This window comes from Galeopterus variegatus, unplaced genomic scaffold (assembly GCF_000696425.1).
Source record: "Galeopterus variegatus unplaced genomic scaffold, G_variegatus-3.0.2 Scaffold670, whole genome shotgun sequence".
NCBI lineage: Eukaryota > Metazoa > Chordata > Mammalia > Dermoptera > Cynocephalidae > Galeopterus > Galeopterus variegatus.
Window position 1 is genome coordinate 427,698 of NW_007726781.1, and position 23,635 is coordinate 451,332.

The 23,635-nt window shown below is 39.3% G+C and overlaps 1 pseudogene; it reads left to right on the forward strand.

The window, feature by feature from the left end:
• The first annotated feature begins 6,278 nt into the window (after positions 1 to 6,278).
• Positions 6,279 to 7,258, forward strand: LOC103589306 (annotated as a pseudogene).
• Positions 7,259 to 23,635: the final 16,377 nt, after the last annotated feature.

Here is a 23,635-nt window from a genome sequence, read left to right on the forward strand (position 1 = left end):
AGTACGGGCGCGACACCGAGGGTTGCGATCCCGTTACCAGTCACGAAAAAAGACAAAAAAATAAAAGGAAATAAATAAATAAATAAATAAGATAAAATAAAATAAAATCAACCTTTATAAAAACGATGAGAAGCTATGTAAAAAAAAGTCTGTAGTACAAACCCCATTTAAAAACAGAACAATGGCATTTGTATTTTATTCAATGTCTCTAAGAAAAATAAATATACTCTAGACAGCTTCTCCAAAAAGAAAGGCAATACCAGAAAAACCAAAACGATAAATATTAAATTGGGCCTTTTATCCACTCTCTCACTTAAGGTTTCACTCACCAAAATATCTTTCTTAATTTTTAATCATTTATCCAAGTCATCTTCTGAGTCCAAACAAGCTGGCATTTTTAGGGATTGTATTTAAAGGTAGCAGCCAAATAAAAATTCTAAAAATTAAAAAAAGAGAGAGGAAAAAAATAAAGTCACAGTATTATACAGAAATTACAGAGGTGAGGACCTATCTTTGCAACAAAAGTCAATGCAAATACCAAGTCAACATAGGCATCTTTAGAGAATGGTAAATTAGAATTTTTATTAAGTGTACAAAAAATATCTTTTTCTAAGATCTTAAACCACTCATAAGCAAGCATTCAAAGAGTGTGGAGGCAAAACCCAGGGAATTACACCAGTTTCACTTAAGAATCATAACACTGGGACCCTAAGCCTTACAGCCCTCCCTATACCTTCATTCCTAAATCTGTCAAATTAAGATGAATTCACATCATGCCACACTGTTTGCAGATACTTGGAGCCAAAACCAAAATATTTTGTACACACACTAAATATAAGACCCACCTCTTTTAACAGAATTCTCAAATTTAATTTTTAAACTTTATAAAGTATAGACTTAAGCTTTTTCCTATTTTATCCATAATATTTATGCGTTATATCTTTCATTAAATTTTCAGTTTAAGTTCTAAGGTAGTCATAATTGTAGACATAAAAAAAGGTATAGAAAGTGCATAATTTTTGCATGCTTCAGAAAAAATTTCCCACTTAATATCAATCTACAATGTCCTTGAATATTATTTTACATTACTGCCAAATATTGATTTTATAATCTCAGAATTTTAAATATGTACTGGTAGTTTAAAAGTACAATTATTAGAGGAAAAAACTATTATTAATTATTTTTTAATTCAAGAAAAAGGCACTTTTTAAGTCTCTCTGGAGCATTAGCAAAAATTAGCCATAAAAAAGGCCATATACATCGAACAAGAGATTAATATCCAGAATACATAAGGCACTCAAACAACTTAGTAAAAAAGACCGCACAAATAATCCAATTAAAAATGGGCAGAGGAGCAGAATAAACATTTCTCAAAGAAGACATACAAATGGCCAACAGGTACATGAAAAAATGCTCAACATCACTCGCTAATCATCAGGAAAATGCAAATCTAAACCACATTAAGATATCATCTCACTCCAGTTAGACTGGCTATTATCAAAAAGACAGAGAATAACATATGCTGGCAAAGATGCGGAGAAAGGGGAGCTCTTCTACACTGTTGGTGGGACTGTAAATAAGTACAGACATTATGGAAAACAGTATGGAGGTTTCTCAAACAACTACAGATAGAACTACCATATGATCCCACAATCCCACTACTGTGTATATATACCCAAAGGAATGGAAATCATCATGTCAAAGGGATACCTGCACTCTGATGTTTATTGCAGCTCTATTTACAATAGCCAAGATATGGAACCAACATAAATGTCCATCAACAGACAACTGGATAAGAAAAATGTATACATATACACAATGGAATACTACTCAGCCATAAAAAAGAATGAAATGCTGTCATTTGCAGTAACATGGACATTATGTTAAGTGAAATAAACCAAGCACAAAAAGACAAATACTACATGTCCTCAAGCATGAGTCGCAGTAAGAAAGGGAGGGAGGGAGGGAGGGAGGAAAGAAGGAAGGAAGGGAGGGAGGGAGGGAGGAAGGAAGGAAGGAGAGAGAGAGAGAGAGAGAAGAAAGAAAGAGAAAGAAAGAAAGAAAGAAAGAAAGAAAGAAAGAAAGAAAGAAAGAAAAAATCACAGTAATACACTGAACTTTTAGAAGGAGAGAACAGAACTGTGGTTACTGGAGGTGGGAGAGGGGGATGGGGGTTAGCTAGAAATTGGTTAATGGACACAAAGAATGGTTACATTTTGTGATGATGAATATGCTAATTATCCTGATTTGATCATCACATATTGTACACAAGTACTGATAGTCTTGATGGTTAACGCTGTACCCACAAATATGCATAATCAATTATGTTTCAATAAGAAAAATGAAAAGAAAGGCCACACAGAAAATCTCAATAAATCCAAAAAGTAACATAGGACAAATACTCTGATGACAATGCTCCGAAATTATAAATTAAAAATAAAAACAAGAAACAATGGCCTTTCCACCTTAAAACAACACTAAAACCTTTGGACTCAGCTTTAAAAGGAAATATAAATCAAAATTGCAAGATTTCTAGAAAACAATAATAAGAAAAATCCTACATATAGGAACCTAAAGAATATAGCCAAACCAGTAAAGATGAAAATTCATAGCCATAAAATACCTGTATGGGGGGTAGGAGATATGAAAATGAATTAAACATCTGACTCAAAGTTTCAGGGAAAATCCATAAAATAGTTAAACAACTAGTTAATCTAAGTAAAAAGGGAGAAAGTCCAAATATACAAAATTAGAAATAAGAAAACAGCCATAAAAGCAAAGGAATTAAAAGGATCACTGAGACTATTTTGCTCAAGCATTTGTTCATAGCTATGTAAATATGCTAATGCCCCTAAAAGCACACCACACACAAATTTAATGGAAAATATTATAAGCACTTTAAAGAGAAGATAAGTTTAATAGTCTGAAACTATTTCAGAGCATACAAAAAGAAAGAAAACATCCCAATTCTTTTTATGAAGCAAATATAACATGAATCCCAAAAGCTGACAGAAATTGCAAGCAGAAAGCTACAGACCTATTTCTCTTACATTGTTCAGTCTCTCTTACACTGATGCAAGATTCTAAATCAAATTTTAAATAGAACCTGACACTACATTAAAAAATAATAATGCATCATGATCAAGCTTAATTTGTTCAATAACTCCTCTCTGTAATAATCTTTTTAAAAACTCAAATAGGGCCGGCCCGGTGGCGCACTTGGTAGAGTGCGGCACTTGGGAGCGCGGCGGCGCTCCCGCTGAGGGTTCGGATCCCATATAGAGACCGGTCTGCTCACTGGTTGAGCGCGGTGCGGGCGCGACACTGAGGGTTGCGATCCCGTTGCCGGTCACGAAAAAAGACAAAAAGGAAAAAAAAAAAACTCAAATAAATAGGCATATGTAAACACTTCATTAACATGACAAAGTGTATCTTCTCAGCCCAAAAGTCAACAGCTTGCTTAATGGAGAAAGACTAGAGGCATTTGTCACTAAAGCTGAGAATAGATAGCCATGATGTATTATTAAATGTTGCATTACAGGCATAAACTTGGTGAAATTAAACAAGAGAAATAAAGGTAGAAAAACTGGAAAAAAGGATATAAAATTATCACTGCATGCAGTTGATATAACGGTATTCCTGAAAATCTTAAAAAATCAACCAAGAAACAGTAAAAACAAGAAAATTCAGCAGCATGGTATAAAATTAATATATAGAAAACAATAGCTTCTATTACACATGCAATCTCCAACAGGTGGAAAAAAATCTCATTTATAATAGCAACAAAAAGATAAAAATATTTAGGAATTTAGGAATGAACTAAAAAGAAAGGTAGAGCTACAAGAAGAAAGTACTTATGAAGGACACAAATACAAAAAGGACTTGAACGGGCTGGCCCATGGCTCACTTGGGAGAGTGTGGTGTTGATAACACCAAGGCCATGGGTTCGGATCCCTATGTAGCGATGGCCGGTTGGCTCACTTGGTAGAGCATGGAGCCAACACCACCAAGTCAAGGGTTAAGATCCTCTTACCAGTCATCTTTTTTTTTTTCCTTTTTGTCTTTTTTCGTGTCCGGCAACGGACCGCAACCCTCAGTGTCGCGCCCGTACCGGAACAGGACCGGAAACGGGATAGCAACCCTTGGTGCTGCGCCTGCCCCTCGCTCAGCCAGTGAGCGGGAACCGGTCTGTATGTGGGATCCGAACCCTCGGCGGGAGCGCCGCCGCACTCCCAAGCAGCGCACTGTAGCATTGCGCCACCGGGCCGGCCCCTTACCAGTCATCTTTAAAAAAAAAAAGAAAAAAGGACTTGAACAAATAGAATAAGACCCCAAGTTCTTTGATAAAAAGATTCATAAATGTCAATTCTCCCTAATTTATAATTTAACAATCCCAATGAAAATGCCAACAACTTTTTAAAAAATGGACAAGCTGGTTCTAAAGTTCATACAGAAATAAGAAAAGTACTCGGAAAAATAAGATCAATAAAAGGGAGAACCCTACCAGATATTAAAACATATTATAAGGGCCAGCCCTGTGGCTCACTTGGGAGAGTGTGGCGCTGGGAGCGCCGAGGCCGCGGGTTTGGATCCTATACAGGGATGGCCGGTGCGCTCACTGGCTGAGCATGGTGCGGACCACACCGTGCCGAGGGTTGCAATCCCTTTACTGGTCCAAAAAAAAAAAATATATATATATATATATATATAAAGTCTCAGTAGTTAAAACTGTATAGTACTGGCATATAAATGGATGGGAGACCAGTGGAACAGATGAGAAATTCCAAAAATTGACCAAAATGCATATGGAATTTTAGTACCTCAAAAAGGTGGAGAAAAAAATGCAATTTTCATTAAATGCTATTGGGACAACTAAATAGCCATCTAGGAAAAAAAAATACAATTAGGGCTGGGTGGAGAGCTCAGTTGCTGGATAGAACATGATGCTAATAATACCAAGGTCCAGGGTTCAACCCCTGTACCAGCCAGCTGCCCAAATCATATTGTACCAGAAGGCAAGGAAGCAGTCCAATGGGGAGCATGTCACAAGGACATAGGAATCAGATATAAGGGGTTCTCAATGGGAAAATCAGAGACAATTTGAATATCAAAAAAGAATAATGACTTAAATATCATGAGTAAATAAGAATCTGTGAATCCCTAGTAATAGAAAAAGAGTAAAAAAAAAAAAAAAAAAAACCCACATCTATTGCCACCATTATAGGTGACTATTACATCAACTCCTTACCCTAAGATTGATAATTAAAGAGAAAGAAGCAATTTACTACCTCTTAAGAAGTGTTCATACTCAGTAGAGAGGGTAAGCTCTCCTTTACAGAAGATTACCAGTTAATAAATGTACAAAGAAAGTATTTTTAAAAATCACCATTTTGCAACCCCCAAAGAAGTAAATGATTCAGGCAAGGGTGATCAAAGAATGCTTAAAACCATTTGGTGAAAATTGTTGGGGAACAGAAGATTCCCATGGTGCCAAAGGATTATTCCATAGATTACTTCCTAATTGCAAAGGGAAAAACTGAGTATCATTTCAATGGAGAGATCTGACAGTCACCAGCTTAGTGATCAAACTCAGCAATAGATAAAGTGAGACCTTTCATTTATGCCTCCTGATGTGATGTAATCTGAAGTACAAAGAATCATCTGTGTGGTATTATTACCAAAAATGGCTAACCTGGGTCTAAATAAGTCTTTTAAACTTAATTCCATCTTTATAGGAAATTCAAGAGACAGAACAAGAAAAGTTACATAAAAAATAATCCAACAGATCTAGAATGTGGGACTTGCTACAACAAAACTGGTGTGGACTCTTCAGTAAGCCAAAATCTTGTGGGAAAAAAAGGGGAAGAATACAGTTCTAGATTAAAAGAGACTAAGAGTCATAACAACCAAATGCAATGCATGAATGTTACTTAGACCTGGCTTGAAGAAATAGCCAAGGTGCAGCTGCAGCTGCAGGAAGGTGGTGGCCCGGGAGGGTTTCCAATCTGTGGCTCTGAGCTGAGGCTCTGGGTCAAGGGCTGTACTACTCCCTGATGTCCAGAGTGGTCTATCCGAGACCAGGTATGCTGCCAGGCAGCCAAATGACACCTCAGGGACCTTCCATGGGACTCATTGGCTATGGGGGGAACCTTTCAGTCCAACCTGACGTGGCTGAGTCAGGGATGGACCAGTCTTACAAGAGACCTGCACCTCAGCAGATCCAGTAGGTCCAGTAGCAGGGGGTCGAAAATCGAAACCACAATGCAAAGAAAAAGAAGATGGCTGACAAAATTCTACCTCAAAGGCCAGCCTTGTCCAAATATGATGCTACCAAACAAAAGAGCAAGTTCTCTTCCTTTTTTAAGTTCCTAGTGATCCAACTGGACAAAGACCTGTATGGGCCAGGAAATCATCTGTAGAATGGCACAGAACTGCCACCACAAAAACTGATGGCTTCCAGGTGAAGTGGCCAGGAGATGTGATATACAGTGTATTGTCCTACTGATGCTGGATTACCAGCTTCCCCAGTTTAAATTAGATCCTCACATAGCTCCACTCCCAGGTATCCACATCCAGACTGATCCAGTGATCATCCAAACACTGGCAATATATCAAGACACATAAACTCCAGGACCCTAACAAGCCGGAGTTTGTCATTTGTGACAAGTACCACCAGCATATCTTTAAGTCTCAACATATGAAGTTTTTAGAGGTACCCTAATGGCTCTATGCCTAACTTATGCCACCAGAACCCCTCATCATTAATCATGTCATCAGTGTTGACCTGAATGATCAGAAAAAGACATCTTGTTATGACATTGATATGGAAGTGAATGATACCTTGAAGACCCAGATGAATTATTTTCTGCTGTCCACTGCCAGCCAACAAGAAACTGTTAATCTAGACAACAAGATCCATGAGACAATAGAAACTATCAACTCCTAGATACAGCAGGAGTTCCTGCGGAGCTTTGCCAGAGACCCTCATGGTTTCATCAATGACTGGCTTCAGTCCCACTGCAGGGATCTCAAGATCATAACCAATGTGGTGGGTAACCTGGAAGGAGAGCGCAGCACTGTGTTCAACTTCCAGCCTTGGGCTCAGGAGGCCATGTGCTGATACTTCTATTCCAAGGGGCAGCAGAGACAACAAGAATTAGAGCAAGCCCTGGGAATCTGAAATACACAGGGCTCCTCCCATAGCCCTGATTTGGCTGCACCAATTCTTTATTTGAGCCCTGTGCTGCCTGCCTTGTAGCACCTGCCTCGGTCTTTCTTGGGGCATTCCAGGGGATGCTGTTGATTGAAGGACAACAGCAGAATGAAGAAAGTCTCACATTTCTTTCTCACAAGGCTATTATCCTCTTCTCCCACCCCCAACTTCCCATTGTCCCACAAAGTCCCTATGTGCTTCTACCCTCCCCTCATCTACATAGGACCTCAAGATACTGTTAAGAGAGAGAAACTGTAGTGGCCAGTGCTCTGAACGGACCGGGCCTAAGGCTAGGTGGTCTTCAAGGGGACCAGCTACATTGATTCTGCCCATCAGAGACCCAGGAGTTGGGAGCTTTAGGCCTTTTTCCAAGACTCAGGCCTGGGGGCACTCTGTAAGCTAGTTGATCTTGGCTCTCCTGATAACAGAATCCAATTTTCTTCCTTCCCTCCACAGGTTTGGAGCGAACTCTCCCTTCACTTGTTGCCCTCTAGCACTAAAGGAACCCTGGCTCTTGGGCTCCACTGAGACCCAGGTCAGTCCCCAGCCCTCTGGACTGGCTTGCTATCTCAGTGTTTCTCTTATTCCTTAGTCAGAGGTCCATAACAGTATTAGAGTTTGTTTTTTAACTATTGCTCCCTCCTAGCACATTCCCTGTAGGATTCCCTCATATCTGCCCTAACCCAAGGCATTTAGGGGGGAGAATCTTGCCTTTCCCCTTCAGAACTCCAGGGATCTAATCTGGAGTACTGTCATTGCCAGCAGAGGCTGCTCCTTCCTGCTGTTGCTTGGAGGTGTGACTCATTCATTCACGCCACCCTGCCTCTTCCCCTCCCCCCATCCCATAAGGAGAAACAGGCCTAACATCAAACAGGTAAAAGTCCTGGGCCATCCCTGTCTTCCTGTCTGTTGTCTGCCTAGTTGACACCCACTGGTGACTTCTAGGGTGCTGAGGAATGAAAGTGCCTAGGGCTGGAGAATAGCTCTGAATTGGGTTTGTGACTCTTCCCTCCTGCCTCACAGGATTGTGACTTCCCAGCCCCTGCTATCAAAGCTTCAGACCCCTCAGGTAGCAGTAGGACCTTGTAATCTTGGCCCCTTGGTACTGAGATGGTTTTGCATTCTTTCCAGGAGAGCCTCAGTGTCTTCTTCCAGGTTATATCACCCCAAGTTAGCATATCCCAGGCTCACAGACTCAACACAGCAGGGTGGGAGACAGCTGGGCACAGAGGGGGGATTCCATTCAGCATGGGCTTCGAACCCACAGAATGGACAAAGCCCTTGCTTCCCCACCCCCTCTCTTCAGGCTCCTGCAAGCACATCCTCCAGCCCTTTATCCCTGCCTGTTCTACACTGGGGACCGCAGAATTTTCTCTCCATCTTCCCCTTCCTGCCATTGAAAGCATCTCCCCACAGTGACACTGGACAACCTGAGACAGCTAAGCCCTGGCCCGGCTCCCAGCTACAACCATGAGAAGGAAGCACAGCACTCCTACAGTGCCCCTGTTGAAGATAACTTTTTATCAACTGAATTATTATGTTTTTTTCATGGACCAATTTTTTTTGTACTGTCCTCTTATTTATGTCACCCGGTTTTAATAAAAGAATCTTCTAAAGGATGGGTCCCTCTACCTACTGTGGAAGAGTTCTTCCCTGAGCTCTTCCTTCTTCAATACCATTAAAACAACAACAACAACAACAAAACAGCCAAAAAATAATTTTTTAGACAGTTGAGGGACACTGAATGTGAACCGAGTTACAGAAGATATTAGGGCATTATTTTTAATTTTCTTGGGTGTGGTAATGTTATTCATAATTAGGTAGAGAATGACCAAATTCTTAGGAGATGCATGCTTTAGCATTTAGGGATTAAAGTGTCATAATGTCTGCAATCTGTTTTCAAATCGTTTAGCCAAGGTCAATCAATCGATCAATCTATTGATAGATAATGTAAATATGGCAAAATGTTAACAACTGTTTAAACCAGATAGTGTTCATCATATTATTGTTTCAACTCTTCTGTACGTTTGAAATTTTTCATATTAAAAATTTGGGAGAAAAAGTGTGTAAATAAGGCCCATGGGAGTTGAGGGTTAGATCAACACTTTTCAAACTATACATATGTCTTTTTTATGTTTTGATTTTTTGAACCATATGAATGTATTATCTATTAAAAACAAAAGCTAGCTATCTACCATCCTCTTAAACCCTTAGGAGCAATATTTCTAATCTTACCCCATCTCAGACATGCAACAACAAAAATATCCGCTGCTTTCTATTTCCTTTTTTTGAGTGGGGCTCCTCTGACAACATTTCCTCTGTGAGTCATTTGACAGTAAGATAAGAACCTGAACCACATCATTACCAGGTGCTGAGCCACTGCCACCACCTCCAACTCTATATTACCTTAAGCCAGTCTCCCATTCTTGTCCACCGCTCCCCCTCCAGGCTGTTATTCACACAGTTTCTCCCCACCTGCTCCCCTCCCAACCCACAGGTGGCTCCTTCAACAATGCTCCTATCAGTGTTCTGGCCCCCCTTGTTCACCTACTATTCAGGCATATAAACTCCATCATCTGCCTCTCCCCAACCCCCACTGGCTCACTGAAGTTTTAGAGCTAGAAGAGAATTTACAGAATAATTATTCTAACTACCCCACTCATTCATAGAAGGAAAACTGGAAACTTGACAGTTTTGTGACTTCACTTAAATTACAGACTAAAATTGTGGCAGTATCAAAATTAGATGTTGGTCTTCCAACCTCAAGTTCAGTGCTTTCTCCATCATATACAAAACTTTCTTCTCACCAGGGTGACTACCCCACTCACACACAGTGCATTATTAGCAGAAATATCAGAACCAAGTGGATCCACTCTATCAGGCCAATACTCACTGTTCTAGTCCATTTGTGTTGCTATAACAGAAATACCTGAGACTGGGTCATTTATAAAGAAAAGAGGTTTATTTGGCTTATGACTCTGGGACAGCTGCATCTGGTGCGGGCCTCAGGCTGCTTCTACTCATGGCAGAAAGCAGCTGGCAGCTGTCCGTACAAGGAAGATCACATGGCGAGAGGAAGCAAGACAGAGAGAGGGGAGGTGCCGGGGTCTTTTAAACAACCAGCTTTCATAGGAACGAATAGATACAGAGCGAGAACTCACTCACTACCCCTCCTCTCCCAGGGAGAGCATTAATCCATTTGTGAGGGATCCGCCCCCATGACTCAATCAGTTTCCAACACTGCCACATTGGGGATCAAATTTCCATGAGTTTTGGCAGGGACAACACATCCAAACTCCTATCACTCACTAATCAGAACTGCCCTAAAGTCAGAATATGTGAGATCAAATGAGTATGTGCTTTGAAAGAACTTCAGTGGCTCTCAACCTTGGCTACACATTATAATTATTTGGGAAACTTAAAAAAATAGTAATGCCTCGGCCCTACCAGGTCTGCACTGCACCCTAAGCTTTGGGTATTGTAACACCACCCAGGTGATTCTGATATGCAGCCAAAGTTTAGAACCACAATTTTCATACATTATTTTTCCTTTAGATGAGTTCACTGAGGCAGGTGGGGGAATGTGGCTAAAAATTTTGCCCCAAGAAAATAATGGAAGAGGCTGGCCCGTGGCTCACTCCGGAGAGTGCGGTGCTGATAACACCAAGGCCCCGGGTTCGGATCCCATATAGGGATGGCCGGTTAGCTCGCTGGCTGAGCGTGGTGCTGACAACACCAAGTCAAGGGTTAAGATCCCCTTACTGGTCATCTTTAAAAAAAAAAAAAAGAAGAAAATAATGGAAGAGGAACAAAAGCCTTTTCTTTTGCTTGTTATACCTTTGATTGTTTCTTTAAAATTTTTTTGTTTTTAACATAAGAAATATAAGAGCATATTGCTTGTGAGAAAAATCAAATAAAACATAACTATACAGAATAAAAAGTGAACTATGTCACCCTGAGTTCCACCTTTTTTTTTTTTTTTTTCTATGTCTGTAACACTGGAGTCTACATGTTGTCATTTAAAAAATGAGGGGGCTATAACATATTTTCCAGGTCTAGGGACACTATGACTATTTTAAACCTTGGCTATCTGACTTCAGTGTTACCATATTTCCCTGAGAAACTAGGAATAATTTGGTGCGAGATCTTTAACTCCTTCCTCAACTAGTGGCTCTTCTTCATATTCTCTCATCTTCCTCCTTTCAAAAAAATCAACCCCAAGTAGAGTTAACTTTTTCACTGACATCTTAAGGAAATACTGAGAATCAAAGTGATAACAGCATTAGAAGCTAGGAATGCTGCTCAAAATACTGTTTGATCCAAAGATGACTTTTCTGCCAAAAAAGAGGAATGGGGCTTGAGATACAATAGAGCCAGGCAGGAAGGTAACAGATTTCTAATTAAGCCCAAACATGTGGCTCTGCTTTCTCCAAAACAGTTTCCTCCTGGCAGCAGCAATGGGACTGATGGGGTGCACCACCCTGCTGTGAGAGACCCATTTAGAGCGGTCAGAGCTATCACATGCCCATGGCCTTTCCCCTCTACTTCAGATTCTATGAACATACGAAGTAGTACATACTTGGGATCTGAAAAAAACTAGAGGAAGGACTGAGAGAGCAAAAGCCCTGGCAGCATTACATTCTGGGAACCACAGTTAGTTGTAGCCTAGGCTTTAAATGATCAAAAATCAAATTCCCTTTTCCAAAGTCAAATTACCAGGCCACAGGAAGGGATTTTTTTTTTTTCTCCCCTCAATCCAGGAGGAGACACATAAATGATTGCTAGACACTAGAAAGTATTCAGAAGCTACATCCATCAGTAGGTCCTTTAGCTTAACATTTGAAAGGCAAATTCATACAGGTAGCCAGTGAGAACCTATCTACAATGTTAATTTGGCAAATGCTAGACCTGTATACCCCTCTACTGACTCAAGGAAGAATAACTAGGGGGAAGGACTGAAAAATATTCCACAACATAAAAGAAGAGAAACTCTGCACTTGTAATTAAGAAAATAAATATATATAATAAATCAATTTGTTTCCATAATAAATCAACATATGGATATTGTTGCAGGAACCCTGAGCATTTTCCAATTGTTAAACCTTTCCCCTTTTTTCTGCTCGAGAAACCATTTTAGAAATTTTATGCTTGACTGTCTTAATAGCAAACTCTGGCTCCTGCAACTTAGCTTGCCTGCTTCCTGCACCCGCCTGTATCCATGTGATAATAAGGATATAACAATAGTCTCAAACCGCCCTAAGGTCTGGATGCAAATTAGGCTCCAGAGCTGACCAATGAACTGTGTCCCATAACCAGCCAATACAAAATAGCAGGACTGCATCCCTCATTTACATAGGAAGACCTGAATGGAAACTTGGGCGGGAAGTCAGGGCGGGAATTTTGGCTATATAAAACTACCTCTTTCCTTTGTTCAGGGGGACACTGGTCTAGGAGTCTTCACTCCCCAGTGCTCTCCTTGCTTGCAAGAAATGAAGTGCTGTAACATCAAAAAGAGCTGTAACACCAAAAAGAGCTGTCAACTATTAAAAGAGCTATAGAACCAATGGTGGTCTTGGATTCCTATGTGCAAGCGCTTCACAATATAAATGAATGTACGAAGCCACAGGTTAAATTTTAGAAATCAACTATATTACTCTCAACAAACTAGATAAAACACACTGAAAGGAGAAATCAAAGTCCACAGGTAGAAATGAAAAGAGCTAGTTCAGATGCAGGTGGAAATAAGAGGGGAAAAAAGAAAAGAAAAAAAAAATCATAAGAAAAAACAATAAGAAAAAAATCATAAGTAAATATGCCAAAGCAGAGTCCAAATCTTTATAAGGAGTACAGAGCAGAATACTTAATTAGAAATGTGAAGATGGGGCCGAGCCCGTGGCGCACTCAGGAGAGTGCGGTGCTGGGAGCGCAGCAGCGCTCCCGCTGCGGGTTCAGATCCTATATAGGGATGACCAGTGTGCTCACAGCACTCACTGGCTGAGCGCGGTGCGGCCGGTCTCAAAAAGGACAAAAAAAAAAAAGAAATGTGAAGATGACAAATTTGAAAAAGTCTTCCAGAATGGAGAAGGAAAGGACAAAGTAATGAAAACTGTAAGAGAGGATTGGTAAAAAGAGAGAAACTTCAACTAATTGTTATCCCTGAAATAAAAGGGCAGAAACAATAATCACAGTTTTTAAAAAGAAATGAAAACTTTCCTGAGTCAAAGAATGTTCTCCATTGGCTGATACATAATAAGCACAACAGACAAAAAGGGAGGGCTGGCCTGTGGCTCACTTGGGAGAGTGTGGTGCTGATAACACCAAGGCCACGGGTTAGGATCCCTAAATAGGGATGGCCAGTTAGCTCACTTGGGGAGAGCGTGGTGCTGACATCACCAAGTTAAGGGTTAAGATCCCCTTACCGGTCATCTTTAAAAAAAAAAAAAAGAAAAAAAGTGAATTTTAAAATAAAACAAAAACAAACAAACAAACAAAAAACAAAGAATGCTCTGCATCTCTAGTTCAAAAGAGCTCACAGAATACCAGGAAAAATTACCAAAAAGATATTGACAACTATATTTGTTCTGGCGAAACTTTTAGATTTCAACTATTAAGAAAATGTCCTACAACCACTCAAGAAGAAAAAGCAGGTCATTCACAAAGCAACAGAAATCTGACTGACCTCAGATTTCTGTTTGCAAGACCAGAGGACAATGGTAAAATAGTAAAGAATTGGGAGGATAAAATAATGCAACTTAATTATTCTTCCCTCTCCCCCAGCCAAGTTGTCATTCAGTGTGAAATTGACATAAAGACACTTTCAGATGAAAGTATACCAATCAAGTACTTTTCATGAAAATATTACTTGAATAATAAAGTAAATATGAATAAAAATAAAGACCTTGAGAATGGGGAGAAGGAAATGAAGCCAATTAAACAGTCTAAATGTTGAAAACATAACACCAAATGCTATTTTTTAAAAAAATTATTGAAAAGTGGGCCGGCCCAGTGGCGCACTGGAGAGTGCACCGCTTGGGAGTGTGGTGGCGCTCCCGCCGAGGGTTCGGATCCCATGTGGAGACCGGTTCCCGCTCACTGGCTGAGCACGGTGCGGGCGCAACACTGAGGGTTGCGATCCCGTTACCGGTCAGTAAAAAAGACAAAAAGGAAAAAAAAATTATTGAAAAGGAGATCTATAAGGTACAAAATAAAGATGGACTATTATAATCACCATCAGTTTCATTTTAGTACTATGGACAGTTTTTTATTTTTTATTTTTTTATTTTTATTTTTTTTAAAAGATGACCAGTAAGGGTATCTTACCCTTGACTTGGTGTTGTCAGCACCACGCTCTCCCAAGTGAGCTAACCAGCCATCCCTACATAGGGATCCGAACCCGTGGCCTTGGTGTTATCAGCACCACACTCTCCCAAGTGAGCCACAGGCTGGCCCCTTGAACAGTTTTTTTTAACATGCTGTCATTAATTTAGTGCATTAAACTCCCTTATTAAAGGACAAATATTCAATTATAATACACCCCCCAAAAAAGGAGACTAAAAAGTTAAAAGGCTAGGTTGGTTAGTTCAATTGGTTAGAGCTTGGTACTGATAACACCAAAGTGCAGGATTCAATCCCTATACCAACCAGCCAGCTCCCTCCCCACTGTGGCCCCCCCCCAAAAAAAAAGTTAAAAGACTTCAGTATGCTAATATTTCGCAAATGCAAAAAGAAGGCAAGAGTGGCATATTGACAAAGTAGAATTCAAGACAAAAAGCAAAGAGAGAGAGGGCCGGCCCGGTGGCGCACTGCTATAGTGCGCCGCTTGGGAAGCGCGGTGGCACTCCCGCCGAGGGTTCGGATCCCACATACAGACCGGCCGCTCACTGGCTGAGCGAGGAGCGGGAGCGACACCGAGGGTTGCGATCCCGTGGCCGGTCCCGGTCTGGTACGGGCGCGACACTGAGGGTTGCGATCCGTTGCCGGTCACAAAAAAAGACAAAAAGGAAAAAAAAAAAAAAGCAAAGTGAGAGAATAATTTTACATTGATAAAAATACAACTTGTATGGAGATACGATATTAATGAACTTCATATAATAAATTTTAAAATGCAAGGGCAAAAACCTAAGGCTAAGAAATCAGCAAATACAACTGTAGTAAGTGGTTTTACAATATTGCTATCAGTCTCTGACAGCTCAAGTAAGTAAAAAAACACAAGAAATAGAGGATTTTAACATAATTAACATAATTAACACATAGGTAGACTTTGTATCCTAAAGAGAATACACTTTTATATTCAAAGCATCTATGAAATAATTTCAAAACTGATCACATATTACAACACACACACAAACACTTCACACAGGTCATATTAACTACAATGCAGTAAAACTAGAAATTAATAAATAATAAAGGTTTTAGGGCTGGCCAGTTAGCTCAATTGGTTACAGTGTAGCCTTATAACATCAAACTCACGAATTTGGATTCCCATACTGGCCAGCTGCCCCTCATCCCCCAAAAGACTTTCAAAGTAGTAAGTCTAGCCACTTGGAAATTTAAAAAGTATTATACTGCATAAATCTCGGACCCAAGGGGAAAAACCATATTATTAGTATATTACAAACTAGGTAACAGGTTTTTTCTTAAGAAAAACTTTAAGGGCCGGCCCGGTGGCGCACTGCTACAGTGCGCCGCTTGGGAGTGCGGCGGCGCTCCCGCCGAGGGTTCGGATCCCACATACAGACCGGTTCCTGCTCACTGGCTGAGCGAGGTGTGGGCGCAACACCGAGGGTTGCAATCCCGTTGCCAGTCCTGGTCCGGGACGGGCGCAACACTGAGGGTTGCGATCCGTTGCCGGACACGAAAAAAGACAAAAAGGGGAAAGAAAAAAAAAAAAAAAAGAAAAACTTTAAGAAGACAGGAAATTAGTGAAATAAACTAGGCCACACCTATATTATGAAATACTATAGTCATTAAAATGTCATAATTTTTTTGGGCCGGCCCGTGGCTCACTCAGGAGAGTGCGGTGCTGATAACACCAAGGCCCCGGGTTCGGATCCCATATAGGGATGGCCGGTTCGCTCACTGGCTGAGCGTGGTGCTGACAACACCAAGTCAAGGGTTAAGATCCCCTTACCGGTCATCTTTTTAAAAAAAAAAAAAAAGGGTAATATTTTTTTTTTTTTTTCTTTTTTTTGTCTTTTTTCGTGACCGGCAACGGATCGCAACCCTCAGTGTCGTGCCCGTACCGGACCGGGACCGGCAACGGGATCACAACCCTCATGAAGGGAAGAAACTTTAATATGGATTAGATTTTAGATAATATTAAAACATATGAAGGGAAGAAACTTTAATATGGATTAGATTTTAGATAATATTAAAACATATGAAGGGAAGAAACTTTAATATGGATTAGATTTTAGATAATATTAAAACATATGAAGGGAAGAAACTTTAATATGGATTAGATTTTAGATAATATTAAAACATGCGCTCCCGCCAAGGGTTCAGATCCCACATACAGACCGGCCGCTCACTGGCTGAGCGTGGTGCTGACAACACCAAGTCAAGGGTTAAGATCCCCTTACCGGTCATCTTTTTAAAAAAAAAAAAAAAGATTAAGTGAATATGGCAATATGTTAATTTTTGCTAAATCTAAATGGTAAGTACATGTGGATGTTATACCATTCACTAAATTTTGGTATATTTAAATTTTCATAATAAAAAGAAAAAATGTCATATGATTTTTCTCAAGATAATAAATGGAGGGGGAAGCAAATTAAAAACCAGTATAATTACAACATAAGCATTTCTGAGAAGAAGAAAGACTGGAAAAGCTGGAAAAATATTTCACTAAAGTGTTCACAGTGCTACATCTGGGTGGTGAGATTGTGGGTGACTTTTGCTTTTAGTAATATTTTTACTGATACAATCACATACTATACAATACATTCATTAAAAGTATATAAATGTAATAGTTTCTAGCATATTCAGTTCTGCAGCCATCACCATAATCAATTATAGAACACTTTCACCACTCCAAAAAGAAATCCAGTGTCCTTTAGCAGTCACTTCCCATTTCCCTCCACCGACCCCCTTCCCAACCCTAGCCAATCACTAATCTACTTTTGTCTTTGGAACCATATAATATGTGGTCTTTTGTGACTGGCTTCTTTCACTTAATGTTTTCAAGGTCTGTCTATGCTGTATGCAGCATGTAACAGAACATTTTTTTTTTTTTTTTTGGCAGCTGGCTGGTACAGGGATCCAAACCCTCAACCTCGGTATTACAACACTGAACTCTTAACCAACTGAGCTAATTGGCCAGCCCAGTGCTTCATTTTTTTTACTTGCCAAGTAATATTCCTTTGTATGGAAATACCACATTTATTTATTCTTTCATGAGTCGATGGACATTTGGGTTTTTTCTACTTTTTGCTATTATGAATAATGCTGCTATGAATATTTGTGTACAAATCTTTGTGTGGATATATGTTTTCATTTCTCTTGGGTTTTATATATATATATATAAACCTAGGAGTGAAATTGCTGGGACATATGCTATCTCTCTGTTTAATCTTTTGAGGAACTGCCAGACTGTTTTCCAAAGCAGCTATACCATTTTACATTCCCTCTGGCAGAGTACAAGGGTTCCAATTTCTCCACATCCTCACTATCTCTTATTATCTTTCTGATTACAGCCATCCTAGTAGATGTGAAGTAATATCTCATTGTGGTTTTGATTTGCATTTCTCTGACAGCTAATGCTGTTGAGCATATTTTCATATATTTATTGGCCACTGGCATGTTTTCTCTGTAGAAATAATCTATTCAAATCCTTTGCCCATTTTTTGATTGGGTTGTCTCTTTATCATTGAGTTGCAAGAGTTCTTGATATATATTAGATACAAATCCCTTATCAGATATATGATTTGCAAATACTGCCTCCATTTTGTACATTGTTGGGAGTGACTTTTCTTCTTTTTATTTAGTTCTCTTCTGACTGTTCATTAATGAGTGTTGTATCATATTTCTTTTATGGGGAATAATTTTATTTTGTAGTTTGGGACAAATTGGTTGAGTATTTGGAAAAATTTTTAACAAAATTCTCACTTTATAATGTATACTAAAAAATTCTGGTTAAAGAATTAAATATAAAAAATAAAATCATAATACTATAATCACACACTGGTTATATATTTAAATATATTTCAGTTCATGGACTGTAGAAGAGCTAAAGCAAAATATAGATTTGATTACATAATTATATTATTATCTAAAAATTTTTGCAGGTCAAAGGAATAAAAAGGCAAAATACAAGTTGGGGATTACATTTATAAATGATAAAAGGTTAATGAATTTAATATTTAAAGCACTCTTAAAAATTAAGGAAAACATTAACATCTCAATAGAAAAACCTATCCAAAAATAAAAAATTAATAAAATTGGAAAAAGAATCAATAACAAATGGAACGTTTGTTATACCTCATAAATAATCAAAGAAAAACAAAATAAAATATGCTTTTCTTTCAACATCAAACTGGCAAAGATTTTTAAATAAAATACTCAATTGTGGCAAGCGTACAATGAAATAGATCAACATTTATATTTTGCTTATATGTAAGCAAATAGAATTCTCTTTAACATCTTAACCATAACCTTTTTTTGTTTTGTTCTGGCGGCTGGCTGGCATGGGAGCCAAACCCTTGACCCTGGTGTTATCAGCACCATGTTCTAACCCAGTGAGCTAAATGGCCAGCCCTAACTGACCATAATCTTAACATCTAGGAGTATAACCTGATGAATAAATGAAGATGCGGTCACAGATTTATATTCAAAGATCATCAAAACATTATTAACAACAGTGAAAAATTGGAAGCCATCTTATGGCTCAACAACAGAAGTGGTTAAACAATTTAAATATACTCGAACATTGCCTCTCCATTGAAACTCATGTTTTCAAGAATATTTAACATCATGGGAAATGTTTACATTTTAAATATAAAACTACATAAAACTATATATACTATTTCGATTTTCTTAATTGTATGCATATGTTTATGGGCACTGAAGGAAAAAGACAAAGAAAATTCTAAAGAGACAAACAATCCAATAAAAAAGGGCAAAAGATCTGAAAAGAAACTTTACAAACTGAAGCACATGAAAAGATGTTCAACATCATTAGGCATCAGGGAAATGCAAATTAAAGCCACAGAGAAATAGCATACCTACTATAATGGCCAAAATTAAGAAGAAAGTTAATATAAAATCTTGGCACAGATGTGGAACAACTAGAGAACTTCCATACTGGTGGGAATGTAAAATGGTATCAATACTTTGTAAAATAGTTAAGCAGTTTCTTATAAAGTTAAGCATACACTTATCAAAGGAACCAGCATTCTTACTTCTACGTATTTACTACAAATAAATGAAAACACATATCCCACAAAGAATTGTGCAAAGTTAATAGCAGCACTATTTATAATAGCCTCAAGCTGGAAATAAACAGGAAATAACCCAAATGTCCATCAGTTAGTAAATGGAAAAACAAACTGTAGTATATCCCTACAATGTAATACTACCCAACAACAAACAGGAATGGATTATTGTAAGGGTTCTCAACCAGGTGAGAGGGGATTTTTGTGCCCTACGGGAAAATTCACAATGGCTGGAGACAATTTTGATTGTTACAACTGGGGAGGGGAGTGCTAAATGGCATCTAGTGGGTAGAGGTCAGATATGCTGCTAACTATCCTACAATACACAAGACAGTCTCTCAAACAAAAAATAGTCCAGCCCAAAATGTCAACAGTATCAGGGTTGAAAAACTATAAACTACTGATGTATGCAACAACACAGATGAATCTCAAAAACTTCATGGCGATCAAAAGAATCTAGACATTTCTGTAACATTCTAGAACAGGCAAAACTAACCTACAGTGAGAGAGATCAGATCAGTACTTGCCTGGGACTGGGGTAGGGGTAGGGACTGACGATTACACAGAGACATGAGAGACCTTTGGTGTGAAATTATTCTAGTGTACATCTTGATTGTGGGGGCATATAGGAGGGTACTTCAAAAAGTTCATGGAAAAATAGGATTAAAAGATTATATGAATCTTTCCATGAACTTTTTGAAGACTCCTCATATATCTGTTGAAATGCAAACAGTACACTTAAAATAAGTGTATTTTTTTGTATGTAAATTATAAATACAAAATTGATAACAGATAATTTGTCAAACCTAGGTGAAAAGTATATAGGGGTTCATAATAGTATTCTACTTTTGTACTTGTCTCAATTTCCATAATAAAATGCTTTAAAAAATCCATATATAAACACTAAATGATTCAGGGAGAGGCCTTAATTAACACTCAGGAGTAAAATCTCATTGTGGGAATGACCTTTATGTTTCTGTTCTTGAAGGGGAGAGAGCTTGACGAAAAAGAGAGAAGGAAGAAAGAGATATAGTTTGATACAGAGAAGCCAAAAAAAAAAAAATCTTACAAACTACTTTTTAAAAACTGTAATGTCCTATCTAGTCCCAGACTGGCACTAAGCCATGCTGATAGAGTTTGGATGTGTTGTCCCCCCAAAACCGATGCGGAAATCTGATTCCCAGTGTGGCAGTACTGGCAACTGTTTGAGTCATGAGGGCAGATCCCTCATGAATGGATTAATGCTCTCCCTAGGGGAGGAGGTGTAGTGAGTGAGTTCTTGCTCTATTAGTTCCTGCAAGAGCTGATTGTTTAGAAGACCCTGGCACCTCCTCTCTCTCTCTCTCTCTTGCCTCCTCTTGCCATATGATCTGCTTGTACCCGCCAGCTGCCTCAAGAGCTGATTGTTTAGAAGACCCTGGCACCTCCTCTCTCTCTCTCTCTCTCTCTCTTGCCTCCTCTTGCCATATGATCTGCTTGTACCCGCCAGCTGCCTACCGCTTCCTGCCATAAGTAGAAGCAGCCTGAGGCCCATGCCAGATGTAGCTGTCCCAGAATCGTAAACCAAATAAACCTCTGTTCTTTATAAATTACCCAGTTTCAGGTATTTCTGTTATAGCAACACAGACGGACTAATACACATGCCTTCTGTGATAGACAGACTTCTAGAGTGGTGACCAGTTACTCCAGCCTCCTGGTATTCATGCCCTTGTGTAATCTCTTCCTCCTAAGTGTAGGCTGGCCTAGTGACTTGCTTCTAACCAGCGGAATATGGCAAAGGTGATGGGATGTCACTTGCATGATTAGGTTAAAAAGACTGTGACTTCCATCTCCCTAGGAGATTCTCTCTGCTGCCTTCTCAGCTTCCAGGGCTGGAGGCCACATGGCAAGGAACTGAGAGAAGCCTCTAGCCATCAGCCAATGAGAAACCAAGGCCCTCAATCCAGCATCCCTTGAGGAAGTGAATTCTGCCAACAACTAAGTGAGGTTAGAAGAAGATTATACCTCAGTCAAGCACTGAGATGAGACTCCAGCCCTAGCTGACACCTTGACTACTGCCTGTGAGACACCCTGAAACAGAAGATCTATCTAAGCTATGCACAGATTCCTGACCCATGGAAACTGCCATAATAAATATATGTTGTTTTAGGCTGCTAAATTTGTGGTAATTTATTATGCAACGATAGGTAACTAATGCATCCTCCATGGAAATCCTGCTGAATAAACTGGCAATTTCTTAAAATGATATACCTATGACCCAGCATTCCTACTGCTAAGTATTTACCCCCAAATAAATGAAAACACGTCTACACAAACACTTGTACATGAATGCTTAGAGCATCTTTATTCACAATTACCAAAAACTGGAAAACAGCCCAAATATCTATCACAGGTGAATAAACATGTTATATCCATACAACAAAATACAACTGCATTAAAAAGGAATAAACTACTGATACATGCTCTAATATGGATGAATATAAAAATTATTATGCTGAGTGAAAGAAGCCAGACACAAAAGAGAACATACTGTGTGAATGCACAGATATAAAATTCTAGAAAATGCAAAGCCCTATACATAGGTGGGGGCGTTGGGAGGGACAGACTGCAGAGGCACAAGGATACTTTTTGGGGCAATGGAAATTTTTTGTATCTCAGTTGTGGCAGTTGTTTCATAATAAATACTATAAACTAATAAATAAATCTCTCAAATGCACTGAATTGTACACTTTAAATGGGTACAGTTTATTGTACGTAAATTATACCTCATTAAGCTGATCAAAAAAGAAAATTCATCATTTTTATGGAGGCTTCTTTAACTACATCTAATGCAGCTGATTCCATATTCTACCTTTTTCCTCAAACAGTATTCTACACATAAATTATCCACACTGCAGAGAACCTGGGGCTTCTGAAATTGCACAGTAGCTAAAATTTACACAACACAACTATATTCCAGGCACTGTTTTAAACACTTCCGCATTATTATTTTATTTATTTATTTTTTAATTTTTGTGACCGGTAAGGGGATCACAACCCTTGGCGTGGTGTCGCCCGCACCGTGCTCAGCCAGTGAGCGCACCAGCCATCCCTATATAGGATCCAAACCCGCGGCCTCTGCGCTCCCAGCGCCCCACTCTCCCGAGTGAGCCACAGGGTCAGCCCAACACTTCCGCATTATTAACTCAACAGTTCCCTCAACAACCCCATGAAATACATGCTATTACCCCATTTTACAAATGAGGACACTGAGACACAGAGAACTTAAATAACTTGCCTAAGACCCTCTGGCTAGAGTATGCCATGATTTGAGCCCAGGAAGTCAGATTCTAGAAGCTTCACCACCACACCACTCTACATACTTAGACTACTTGGAAAAAAAAAAGCATACTCTCAGCTCACTAGAAGCTTATAGGCTCATTCACTCACTCAACAAATATTTATGCAATATGTGCTAGGTATTTTTCCAAATGCTAAAGAAAATATAGACATGGTACCTCCTTTTATGGAGCTTACATTCTAGTAGAAACTTAGATTTAAAGCACAGAATTTTTTTTTTTTTATGGCGCTGGCCAGTATGGGGATTCCAAACCCTTTACCTACATGTTACAACACCACACTCTAACCAATTGAGCTAGCCAGCCAGCCCAAGCACAGGATTCTTAAATTAAAATCTTTATCCTCTTACTTATATATTTATCCAAATACTTACTAAAAAAAAAGTTACATGTTACATTGTGGTCAGTTCTTTTTTTTTCTTTTTGTGACCGGTAAGGGGATGCAACCCTTGGCTTGGTGTCACCCGCACCGTGCTCAGCCAGTGAGCGCACCAGCCATCCTTATATAGGATCCGAACCCGCGGTGGGAGAACCACTGCGCTCCCAAGCGCTGCACTCTCCCAAGTGCGCCACAGGGCCGGCCCATTGTGGTCAGTTCTTTTTTTTTCTTTTTGTGACCGGTAAGGGGATGCAACCCTTGGCTTGGTGTCACC